Source organism: Mus caroli, unplaced genomic scaffold, assembly GCF_978045245.1.
Source record: "Mus caroli unplaced genomic scaffold, Mus_caroli_1 scaffold_9, whole genome shotgun sequence".
NCBI lineage: Eukaryota > Metazoa > Chordata > Mammalia > Rodentia > Muridae > Mus > Mus caroli.
Window position 1 is genome coordinate 37,661,669 of NW_028227264.1, and position 12,634 is coordinate 37,674,302.

Here is a 12,634-nt window from a genome sequence, read left to right on the forward strand (position 1 = left end):
GGGGCGCCCTGCACTGGAGGGCATTGAGGAGCCTCTGTGTGTGTTCTGTCTGCGCCTGAGCTTTCTGTGGGATTACAGCAGAGTCTGTCCCTGCCTGGTCTTTTTTGTGCTTTGGATTCTATGTTAAGAATAACCGAAGGAACACTTGTCCCTGTTGACAGGCTTGATAGGGACGGTGCTATCAAATGGCTATTTTATCCTCTATCCTCCGTCTCCACTGACACCACACCGTACAGCCCTGAGGTTCCTCCTTCAGTTGTGACTGAATAGAGCTGTGATTGCTGGAGCAGAAAGAAGCCATTCAGATGCGATGTGTGTCCAGTAATGTGTGTGTAGATGGTTCTGGCAGGTCAATGAATATTTTAAACCTTTGCCAGCAGAGAGAAGTGGTTGAAGGTGGAATGAAGAAGATACTGTGACAGGGGAAAACACGTCTCATTTTTCTCTCAGTCTTCCATTTGTAAGATAAAATAATGCTCCCAAGTTTCTCATGGACCCTAAATCTCCTTTGTTACGTATAAGATATGATTATGACAATAGTTGATTACATTTCAGTAACTCAGTCATGTGTGGTGTGTGTGTGTGTGTGTGTGTGTGTGTGTGTGCCTGTGCATAAGCACAGAGAGGCCAGAGGGGGAGCTTGAGTGTTTTCCTCCATTCTGGGGGAGAGGGTACAGAATCTTTTACTTAACCTGAAACTCAGTGTTCTCCTGGGATCCCCATGCCTCCACTCATTGATGCTGGGGTTACAGGCAGCTGGCCATGTCTGCCAGCCTTTATGTGGCACTTAGGATTTGAGCAGGCCTTGCCTTCCATAGGACTCTCATCTTCTAAGCCATCTCCTTAGCCTTCTTGATCACCTTTTTATTATTTATTTTCATTTTACTCATATGTTTTAGCTCATAGTGTTGAGTTTTATCACCTTTTTTTTTTAATGATAAGGATCACCACAAATGATTTGTAGAAAAATAAGCAAAATTTTCCAATAGGATATTTGTCATTTATTTTAAATTTGGAGCCCCAGGACTAAATTTAAAGAGGTAAGTTATCTTCTGGTTAATTGTATATAGGTTCAGTTTGTGGGGCAGCATACTCTCTGTACACTTTGCCTCCCTTCCCCACCAGTGCACACACAGACCACTTTTCACACAGGAAGGAGTGAGGTTGGCTTGACTTGCACGGGGGTCATTAGTTACTGTGTCACTGCTCCTTGTCACTGCTGCTCTCAGCCATCAGCAGCGATGGCACAACAGCCCCTGTGTGCTCTAGGCACCATGCTCAGTGCTCCCCCGAGCTGCCTGCTAGTCTAACCAGAAAACAATGATAATGTTAAGTGAGTACACAGCAGAAGGAACTCTAGCTCTGCATAGAAGTATAGCCAAAGAAAGACTCAAGGATGATTGCAAACTGACTAGCAGAGAATTACACTTAGCCCATAGGCTTGGTGAGATAGGGGGACCCTGCTCGGCCCAGTGCTGGTAACGCTTGCATCTCTTTCTGTGCTACTTCCCGAGTCAGGGAGATGGAGAACATAACACAAAATTCTGGTGCAGAAGTGTGCTCCTAACTCTCGATGGCTTCTCAGTGTAGGCCTATATTTTTCAAAACCTACTTTAATATGGGTTTTTAATCACTTCATCCTCCCTTCTAGACCACCGACCAAAGGTAGGGGAGAAGAAGGGGTACTAGGAAATGAGGGATGTGGACCTGTTTAGAAGTAGTTCTTTGTGGAGATTCTAAACACAAATCAGTAGCGGCAGTCCAATCTAACTAAACACCAAACACGAATCAGTAGCAGTGGTTCAGTCCAAAAGAAACTGTGAGACTGTGCTGAATTGGCACAAGACCACAGAAGCGGCAAGACACAGCGGGAATACTACATGTTTCTGTCTATGAAGTCACTACAAGCGAAGATCAGTGAAGACCAGCAAAGCGTTGCAAGGCGAACCAATACAAGAGTGTCCTCTCACTCCCTGTAGGGTTTATATTCTTTCTAAAGATCATGCACCCTCTCTCCCAAGCATCTGCTCCAGCAAAACATCACAGCCCTCTCACAAGGCAGCTTCCAGAAAAACACCATGTCTGTTCCAGCAAGCATCCTCTCATGTGTCTGCTTCAGTAAAATATCCTCTCATAAGACAGCTTCCAGAGGAGCATCACATGACACAACTGAGTCTCCAAAGAAACCAGAAATTTCCACTTCATCTCAGCCTGGCCTACCCTTCCTTCTCATACAGCCTGGTGTCTACCTCAGTTTCCTACCTCTGCCCTCCATCCGTCAGTCAGCCTCTCCACACCTCTCTAGCCTAGAGCACTTCCAACCTGTTGCTATTAACTGTGTTCCTTTATGCACTAGTTTCTCTGTTCCTGTTGCAAAGTTAAGTCATGGTGTCTCTGGGTGCTCAGAAATGTCAGATCAGCAAAAGCTGGAAGATACCATGTCAAGAGACTGTAAAATTGTAATCTTGATATTTATTTATTTAGTATTTATTTATGTTTTCCATGACAGGGTCTCGTGTAGTATATGCTGGTTTTATCATGAAGCCAAGGATGTGCTTGAACTCCAACATTCCTACCTCCCATCCTAAGTGCTGGCGTTACAAGCTTGTACCTTCACACTTAGACTCTGGTTTCATCGTTCGAGTATTTATGTATTCCCCCAAAGGCTGGATGGAGGGTTATGTGATTGAAAGAGTTGTGTGTATAGTAGTGTTTGTAGGTTTGTGCTACAACTTTGGTGGGGGGTCTGTCCTTTGGTCTCTATTCCTGCAATAGACCAGATATTTGGGCATTTATGATAAGCCTTTTCCATTGTGTCAGGGTCACTATGATCAGGACTACCACAGCAAAGGCTAAAGATGTGTGGAGCGTGTCCTTCTATCCCAAAAGCCCACAACAGATTATACAGACAACTATTTATAATGTGTGAACAAGTACAGTTTTATTAGTTACTCTGTCACTGCATACCCATATCTACATATGCATATCCCTACCTACATATGCATATCCCTATCTACATATGCCTATCCACATCTACATATGCATATTCACATCTACATATGCATATCCACATCTACATATACATATCTCTACTGGCCTACACAGGGAGTAGGGTAGATTTATCCCACCTTAAACCTGGAAATCTAAACCTAAAATTTGTATATCCTACAATCAGGCTTAGATATAGATAAATCAGGAGAGTTAGTTTTTAAAGTGATTTTAGAAAAGCAGGTCATTTTTAATTAAAATATTTGTTTCCTTTAAACATTTTATGGCTAAAACTTATTCTAACTTTCAAAAACTAGCTATAAAGGAAAACAATGTGTGGTTTTAGAGGCAGATGACACTCTTCATTCTGGATGGGGCTGCCACATACATTCTTCTTCAACATTTATTTTTATTCATTCATATTCTCTTTGAAACAAGGTAGCTGATGCCTAAAAAGATGCCAAACTGCCTTGCATACGAGGCTTTGAAGTCAAAACTGTGGCATCCCCCTCTGCGCTTATGGCTGTAAATTCATAGACTCTTTGTTAGTTAACGCCATCTGTTTAATAAGGCTGAAAAAGAAATTGGATGGTAGTGTATGTATGTATATATGGATGGATGGATGAGACTGTGCAGGAGTGAGCCAGCAGCTCCAGCTCCAAATGGGCTTTCAGTTTTCCTGTTGGTACCAGTTGCTGGAGTGTTGTGCGGGAAGGAAGACTTGACAGTCTGCTATGGATTGGGCGTCTGGTGTTGCGCAATTTTGCAGCACACTTGAGATAAGAGTATTAAATATACCCTTCCTTTGCTGGAAAAGGTGAGGACTCTTAAAGCCCTCTGTATTGGATGAAGGAGTCACTCACCTTGAAACTAGAAAACTCTCCTGTTGTCGCCTTTAAGTCAGAACAGCTCTCCTAACCTGTGGGAGTGTCCGAGGAAGGAAGACTTTGACACAAATGCTGCCTTCCATTGGACGTCCTCATGGTGCTGAATTATACTTCTCTGGTTGTTAGGGGCTACGTTAAAGTTTCTGGACAGAGCAGGTCCCAGTGTTGCACAGCTCAGTGCTGTGGATCCCTGGTGGGTTAGCCAGCAGAGAGGCCATAGACTGTGGTACCATCATGGTTCAGTCAGGTCAGTGTGTCTCAAAGGCCAGGGGAGATGGGCCTCTGTCTAACTGGAGGTGGTCTCCTGCTTGTCTTGAGAGAACTCATAATGTGAATGCCCACCTTCAGAAGGTAGTATGTGAGTTTCTGATTTCTTCCCTATGGTCACCCCCCAATTTGGGAGTCATCTTTGAAACAATGATGATTCTGTTAATAGTGCAACTTGTCAAACACTGCAAAGGTTCTGTTTTGTACATGTGGGAGGGGATGCTTTTGATGGGAAGAGTAATGCATTTGGGAGTGTTTTAAACCATGGGCTAGAAGGATAACTGATAAAGACCATACTGCAAAGGCATACAAGTCCCAAGGAAGAAAGAAAGTGTTTCTGCCCCTTCCCCTTCAGCTTCCTCAACTCAAGACTTGATACATCCTCCATGCATTCTCATCCACTCTCATCCTTCAACCATGGTTCTTGGTTTTTTGAGATACTTTACTAAAACAGAACTTTTATTCAGACAGCTAAAGGCAGGTAACAAACCACACACTATAATACTGCAACTTGTAGGCAAAGTGAACACAGCAGCTGGAAGTCACCCACCTTACCCCACGAACTTTAGAGGATAATGTACATCATCAGAATCAGCTCCCAGCTTGACCAGGGGTGCTGGCAAGGCCCTAGGGTCATCTTGGGGCTAGCATGCAGCAGACCAGTCAGTAGAGACTTAAGTTAGTGAGCCTACAGAGGGAGGCACTGACTCTTGGGGTAACAGGGGTAACAGGCAAAGAGCCACCTTGGAACGGGTTTTGTACACAGCCTGGTGAGCTGAGCAGGAGGATTCTCAGTTCAGTGGCAGCTCACACGGCACAGTGGGACTGTCACAAGAAGGAAACGAAAAGAGCCTGGCTTGACAAAGTCAGGAGAACTAAGGCAAATTTGGGCCAGGGCCTGGAGAGAGATTTGTTTTGTTTTTCTTTGAATTGGGGTCTCATTCTGTAGCCAGACTTGCCCTTGGCCCAGGGTGTGATCACTGGCTTCAGCCTCCTGAGTGCCTGGATGGTGGGTGTGAGCCGTCTTACTGAGCTGAAATACTCATTCCTCATGTCCACCAACCATGCATGACTTATAGAGACCCTAAGAAGGGGTGTGTGTGTGTGTGTGTGTGTGTGTGTATACACGTGTGTGTGGTTGTAAAGTCATGATTTACCCTTTATTCCTCCTGTCCCACTGGCCTTTGCTGTTGCAGGCAGGTGACTGTAGCAACTACAGAAATTACGTGAATGAGGACAGTCTGTGGGCACATTGATCATCTTTGACAAGTGGGGACCGTATGGCAGTGCTTTGTGCTAGTTTACATATAGGCACCATTTAGTTCTTTAATGTTTTTCTTTATTTTTTGTTTTACAGTGTTTGAAAGGAACAGGATGCTGATCTAATCGTGGCAAAAGTAAGTTGACAAGTCCTGTGCCTTGTGTGTCTAGTGGAGCCCTGTGATTGCAGTTGAATCCAGAGGGGCTCATGGTGGCCTTAGAATCACTATGTACCCGAGGATGACCTTGAACTCATGATTCTTCTGCCGTTACCTGCAAGTGCTGGGGTTACAGGCATGGCCCCGCCAAGCCTCATAGGTTTCTAAGAGAGAAGCTGACTTGGAGATAAAATTGGCATACAAAATAGACTACCCCAGTTCTCTTCAATGTTTTAGCTCCAAGTTAGGTTTCCTCCTCCTAAGTAAAATGGAATGGCTGAGGCATGGGTGCTGAGCCTTCCAAAGCAGGGCTATGCCTTTAAATGAGTGAAAGTCTCCCTATTAGTCTGTTCCATGTCACCTTCTCTTCCACCCCCGACAGCTAATGCTCACTGTGCCCAAGCTGTGTCTTTGAATTATGGCTATTGGGTAATAGGCCATTCTTTCATTCATATAACATTTGTGTGTGTGTGCCCACTGGGTTTTAGATATCATATCGAACTCATTTGAGGCAAAAAAGGATGTGACAGGGACCCACTTAGGCGATAAAGTGTGATGGAATGACACTGGAGCAGACCTGGAAGCTTAGAAAGGGCTGAGCTACCCAGAAAGCAGCTGGTGGACTGGGTGAAGAGACGACTCCTCCACTCTCTCTGCAAGAGTGGCTGCATCTCTTTTGAATTCTCTTCCCTCTTGAGCAGATGTCAGCCGTACTGGCTTCTCCTGAGGAGTCCTTTTCTGTCCCACTACATCACCTAGAGTGTGATTTCCATCAGTTCTCAATTCCTTGCCTCTGGGAGGAAGATTGTCACATCATCATCATCACCGCCACCACATCCTCCTCCTCCTCCTCCTCCTCCTCCCCCTCCTCTTCCTCCTCCTCCTCCTCTTCCTCCTCCTCCTCCACCACCTCCTACTTCACCACCACCACCACCTCCTCCACCATCACCACCACACTACCATCACAACCTTCACCACCACCTCCTCCTCCTCTACCACCTTTTCCTCCACCTCCTCCTCCACCACCACTACCACCACCTCTTCCTCCTCCACCACCACCACCTTCTCCACCACCACTACCATCACCTCCTCCTCCTCTTCCTCCTTCTCCACTGCCACCACCACCACCGCCACCGCCACCCCCCCCCACTACCATCACCACCATCATCATCACCAAGAATGACTTAGAATTCTTTCCCATTTTGAATTTCAGTGTGGGTGAAATTCTTCTCCTTGACCTAGAACCCCTTTGAATTTGCGTGATGTGTTTTTTCTTTTGAGTCAAAGAGATATATTATCTGCAACATTGATCTAGTGCACTCACAAGCAGTCCTGACCCTGTATCTTAGGCAGGCCTCTGGCTTCTACAGAATTTACTTCTGTGATTTGATGCATTGGTGAGCTTCTCAGCTCATACAACAAGAGGGTCTTGGAGACATAAAAGGACTGTAGTTGAGACAAGACAGAGGAGGCTTTGGGAGTGTCTGTGCACTTTGGTTTGAAGTCAGGAGTTGAAAGACCCCATTATGGAAGGTCAGAATGCTGTGACTTTGGTTAGCCTGATCAGGCTTACAGCAGACTGTTGGGTGCTCCAAGACATGCCAGGGCTTGCTGGGGAACCGTGGTGCTGCCCAGACTATGGGCTCACTCTGCACCCTCAGATCAGGCAGAGTGAATCAGGAGGGACTCAGCCCAAGCCTGTTGTAACTACAGGAAAGTTAATCTAGGTCCCTAATCCCAGACAGATATGGAGCTTAAGAGGAGTCGAGGGAAGGGCGAAGGAATTAAAGTGTTTCAGTTCTTTTAACTTTCTGTAAGGCCTTAAGCTAATTACTGTCCCTGTAACCTCTAAACTTCCCGCCACTAAAGCGGTCCCAGCTAGAAAAAGAGTTGTACATTTTTAATCGCAGCACTCAGGGGACAGAGGCAGATAGATCTCTCTGAGTTCTAAGCCAATCCAGGGCTACATGGTAAGGACCCCCCTTTTTCTTTCTCCTTATCCCCCACAGAAAAAACACCAAAAAGTTGTTCCTTTTTTGTAACTAAGTAAAATTATCCGTGTTTTACATTTAGAAACACAAACCCTATGTATTTTTTTTTTATGTACATATTGTACCAAAATAAGAGAAGGGCTGCTGGTCACAAGGCTATAGAATTTTTTGTAAGGCGAGCAGCGTGTGGGGCTCCTGGAAGCTAGGCTTTCCTGGCTGCCCCTGCAAGTACAAGGGCACAGCACAAGTATCCAGCCAGGGATTGAGCAGATCTGACTTACCTTGTCCTGTGGGCATTTCCAAGTAGTAGGGATTACAGACTAAGGGGTGCTGACTAGAGGTAGAAAATAACTTTGTAGATGTCAAGTGGGTTCTAGCTGCCACTCAAGGGCTCTGCCTGAATCCTCAGTCAAGCACCTAATGACTTGAAAATCACTTAACGCCGCATGGAGTTCACCCTTTGCAGAAACCCTAATTCAGAATCTTTTCCAATTGTTGTTAGAGGGCAATCAAGCACAGTGTACCAGCTCTTGCTTTTGCTGATGCTTACACGTGCCAAGTCTGTCTGGTACAGGAGTTCCTGTTGTATAAACAAATCATTTCTGATAACCATATGAGCAGAGAAAAGCCACTGCCGGCCTGGTGTTTGTTGTGGGATGGATGTTTTTACTTTTTCTTTTGGTTGTGGATTTTTTTTGAAGACAGAACTCTGCATTGGAAGCAACTTTATTTTGAATGCCAAAGCTCACACATAAGTCAGCATCAGTTCCGAATTAACCTAGCATCAGTAGTCGGTTGACCAGTGTGCCCTGTGCATGTTCTGCTGCGCTAGTGGTACCCACGTGGACATGGCCCCACCATGGAGCTGCCCCAGGTTCTGTGGTTACAGCAGGAATCCCAGTGGCGTCTGTCTGCATGCAGACCTTTCCTTTTACCCAGGCCTTACCTCAGAATGGATACTGTGTGCCAGTCACTGTACTCGTGTGCCACCTTTTTGAAAGTTGTAGAGCTACATTGTGAGGAAGCAGTGTCATTTCAAAGAACTGTTCCTTGACACCTCCACCCAAGTTGGTGGCTGATTGCCACGGTCTTTTTCAGAGCTGGCACTGCAATTGTGTACTTACTGTGGGAGCTGTGTTCCCTGTTGAACTGGAGTCTTTGTTAGGCCAAATCTGTGCTAAACCTGATGCCTAAATCATAGCAGACCCTTCACACTGCTAGCTGCAGGCACAAATGAGTGAATGAGAGCCAGATGAAAGGGCAGCAAGCCAGGAGAAGCCACTTTGGTATGTGGTAAAATCGTGGAAGCAATCCTATTATACACTCAAGAAACAGTGGCTTCTCTTCTCCACCTAGGGATTTTATTTGTGGAAATCGTGCTTGTTAATAGCATTATGTGGAGATAAGATGGCCATTCTTTGGCTTTCTCTCCAGAAGTACAAAGTGTCAAGCAGACAAATGAATAGCTAATTCTTAAGAATAATGTAATCCGGGCAATCAGACAAATCCAGAGATAAAAGAAGACACAAGAGCAAATTGAAAATATCAAAGTAGTTGTATTGTTTGCACTTTTTCTAGCAGTCTGGGGCTACTCTTCGGAGTGTGGATCACTACTTTAAATATATAGAATGTCTTCTGAAAATGAAATTACATGCACATGAATCTTGGGTGAAAATGTCTTTTTTTATGAAAAGCTGATTAAATTGATTCAATTTAGTAATTTAAAACCTTGTTTAAATAGATTTGATTACAATAATGCCTACTTCAGTCATACCTGCTCTTCATGTAGCAGGCTGACTTCCTTGTGCCCTGGATGGCCTTTGTCTCTTAAGCTCAAAAGTGTTTCCAGTGCGTTCCATGAGAGTCAAGCCCTGGCACATCTACATCTCGGGAAGATCAAGAATCCTTCGAGCTAGTTCCTGCAGCTAGAAAGCTGCACTGAAGACCATGGGGTCTCTGCATGTCCAAAGGGCATGGTGGCCTTCCACAGCCAGAGTGCCCTACCAAAGCAGAGTTCACAGAGCAGTGCTCCTGTTGGACGACTGTGGGCCTGCACATCCAGAGCTGCATCGTTTGCATCTTAACTCCCAAGGCAGAGGTGGGGCCCAGGTTTTTACAGTGGAACTACTAGTCTTGTGGGAAGAGAGAGAACCTAGTTACAAATAGTTACATTTTTGAATGGAAGGCCACATACTGAGTCATGTTAGTTTGACTACTGTATAGCTGGTCCAGAGGTAGCTAGGCTAGCAAGTCTTTCTTCAGTTTTAGCAAAGGAGTTTCTAAGCTCGGATGCTCTAAGCAGTGATGGTATGGCTCATCCAGAGGTTTCAAAATTCTAGTTTTCGGGTGACATGATATGCCTCCCTTGCCAGTGTGGGGAGGGCATGATTGGGATGACCCACCTTCCTGTGCATGTGATGGCTGCTTTGGGGAGGTAAGAGAGAGAGGGAAGAGGAAAAGGAAGACCTCTCCCAGCCTTCTGAGGAAGCCATCGCTTCCTGAATGGAGTAACAGGACCATGCTTGTCTTGCCTGCCTGTTGGTGGGGATGGGAGAGGGCATCTCCCATGTGCAGGTGTGCCATATCCTTTAATGATTGACACATGTATTCAGGGCTGCCCCATCCAGGGGACTGTAGGATAAGAGACTTGCTCACAGTCTCCTTGCCTCTGACAATCCACCCTCACTGGTGGATTGACCCATTCTGGTTGTAACAGGCTAAGGACAAATTCAGAGTCTCACTGGGGATCATGTTTCACTCAGCCCACCCTCCTGCTGCTGACTGGGGCCAGGCTTGGAGTTGGGACCAAAAGGACAGTAAGTTTTGAATGAAGGAGCATGCTTTGAGTTCTGTTTTAGACTCAAAGGCAATCGTTTTAGTCCCGGGCCAAAAATAGTAGTTATGTATCACCCATAATAACTGACCAACTTTCTCTTACATAAATCTCTGGATTGTAAAAGTGCCACTGTCTAAGAAGAGAAAACATGCTCTCTGCCAGCGCAGACTTCCCAAGATAATAAACAGCCCTTCTAGACTTTGTAAAGTCAGGGAGATATTGATAATTGCAAGAAAAGAGCTACAAATAAAAACGTTACTATTGTAACTCAAGAAAAGAGGACCAATTTGAGGTGGATTGTTAGTCCTGACATAGAACATTTTATCCATTCATTCTGGAACCAACACCAGTAGGTCAGCCTCTGTTCTGAGCCAGCGTTGTTGTGCCCACTTGTGCCATTTTGCCTCTGAGGAGAATGAAACTCAACAGAAGAGAAATGACCTACCCAAGGACTGACACCCAGGAAGTGGCCAGACTCCAAGCACTTGACAGGCCAGGTGCACCCTTCTCTTTCCACTCTCTGGTGGATGCACTGGAACACAGTCGAGCAGAAGGCAGTCATTAGCCGTGCACAATTTAACTGACAATTTTATACTCATCTCTTGTTTTCTCTTCACTGAATTTAAAGGGACGTTCACCCTTACTTACTGTAATCAAAATAGTGATGGTATTTTTATCAGGGACAATGAGAAGCCCCACACCACAGAAGTCTCTTTAAACCAGCCCTGGTCTTCCCCTGGACCAGCAAGAGAGTGACTTGAGTCCTGGCTAGCACGCTGTGGGCAGTAGGTATGGGGAAGCCGTGGATACGCCTGTCTCTCTGCTGCTGAGTTTAGGGATTGTTTTATTATATTTTCATCTCAGCAGCACTCATCAGTAGAGAAGATGGAGCAGGACATGGGCTGGATGGGAAATACTGCCCTCCTTACAACAGAGAATGGCAAGGCCTCAGCTACTTGGGTCTATCTGTTTTGATATCTATTTGATATGGATACCTTCCTCAAGAGCTGTGAGCTACTGTCTGATTTCTGTGTGATAGAGGTTGGTGTTTTTGGTTCTATGCCTTGCATAGACTTATTGTCTGCAGAAATTGCATGTGAAGGAATGATTCCTAATGGAATCGGTACAAGGGCCTTCCTAAAAGATGCTTGTCACTGCCCCTAGACTCACTAAAATCAGAGCTGCACTCGATGTGAGACTAGTTATGTCCCAGCCATAAAGATGCATACAATGTCAACATTTTGCCTTAAAGAAGGTTATTACTGCCCACCTTTAACCCACAACCAGTTTTTAAAGTTTTATTTTATTTTATTTTATTTTATTTTATGTGCATTGGTGTTTTGCCAGCATGTGTATCTGTATGAGGATGTCAGATCTCCTGGAACTAGAGTTACAGACAGTTGTGAGCTGCCATATCGGTGCTGGGAATGGAACCTGGGTCCTCTGAAAGAACAGCTAGTGCTCTTAACTGCTGAGGATCTCTGCAGCCCACAACCAGTTTTTGTTTGTTTGGTTCATGGATTCTATCACAAATTATTGCAGCCTTGGTGACTTGAAACAACAGATGTATCCCTGATGGCTTTGAGATCAGAAGTTTGGCATTAAGGTTGTCTGCAGGCTCGTGCTACCTCCAGAGGCTAGGGGAGAAACTATTCCTCCCTTCACCTGGTAGCTTCAGGTGTCCTTGGCTTGAGGCCTGTCCTGTTGTCTCTCTTCTGTCTTTATATCACCTCCTCTGCTGTGTACATCTCATGGGCTGTATCTTTCAACAAATGCTAGTCCAGTGGGAGCCAAGCTATATGCTTAACTAGGTAGCATCTCCATTTTGCATGGAGCTTGTGTTGGATGGGGATCCTCCTTACGCATTTCCTTTCTTCTGGATGCTAGAAGATCTGGTTTCCTGTCAACAGCCAGGTGTGATCAGCTTAGGGCCAGAGGAAAAATAGACCATGTTCCTGGGATGGTCCTAGCTCAGATGATGTCCTGAGCATGGCATGAGGGAAACTCTCTGATAGTTGGTCATCTGGATGGACAGATGTTTGGCAATGGAATCCCTGGCTGAGCACCTCATGGAGCCAAGAGCAAGCTATAGGCATGAGGCTAATGTAAAGAGAGCCTAGCCTCCTACTGAATAAGAGAAGGCCCAAGGTAAAAACTTGAGCCTAAAGAGTAACAGGAACCCCCAGTCCAGGGTCATGGTCATAACACTGATGTCATTTTTAGTGTCCTTGGCCTAGATCCTTATCC

At 45.3% G+C, this 12,634-nt stretch overlaps 1 protein-coding gene across 2 annotated transcripts in view; it reads left to right on the forward strand.

Moving 5' to 3' along the window:
- The window catches only part of Fyn (FYN proto-oncogene, Src family tyrosine kinase), a 192,210-nt gene that overhangs the window by 19,919 nt on the left and 159,657 nt on the right, over positions 1 to 12,634 (forward strand). For both annotated transcript variants that reach the window (XM_021173874.3, XM_021173875.3), the window contains exon 2: positions 5,500 to 5,539. The gene's annotated coding sequence lies outside the window, so the exon portion shown is untranslated. The remainder of the gene's footprint in view (positions 1 to 5,499; positions 5,540 to 12,634) is intronic.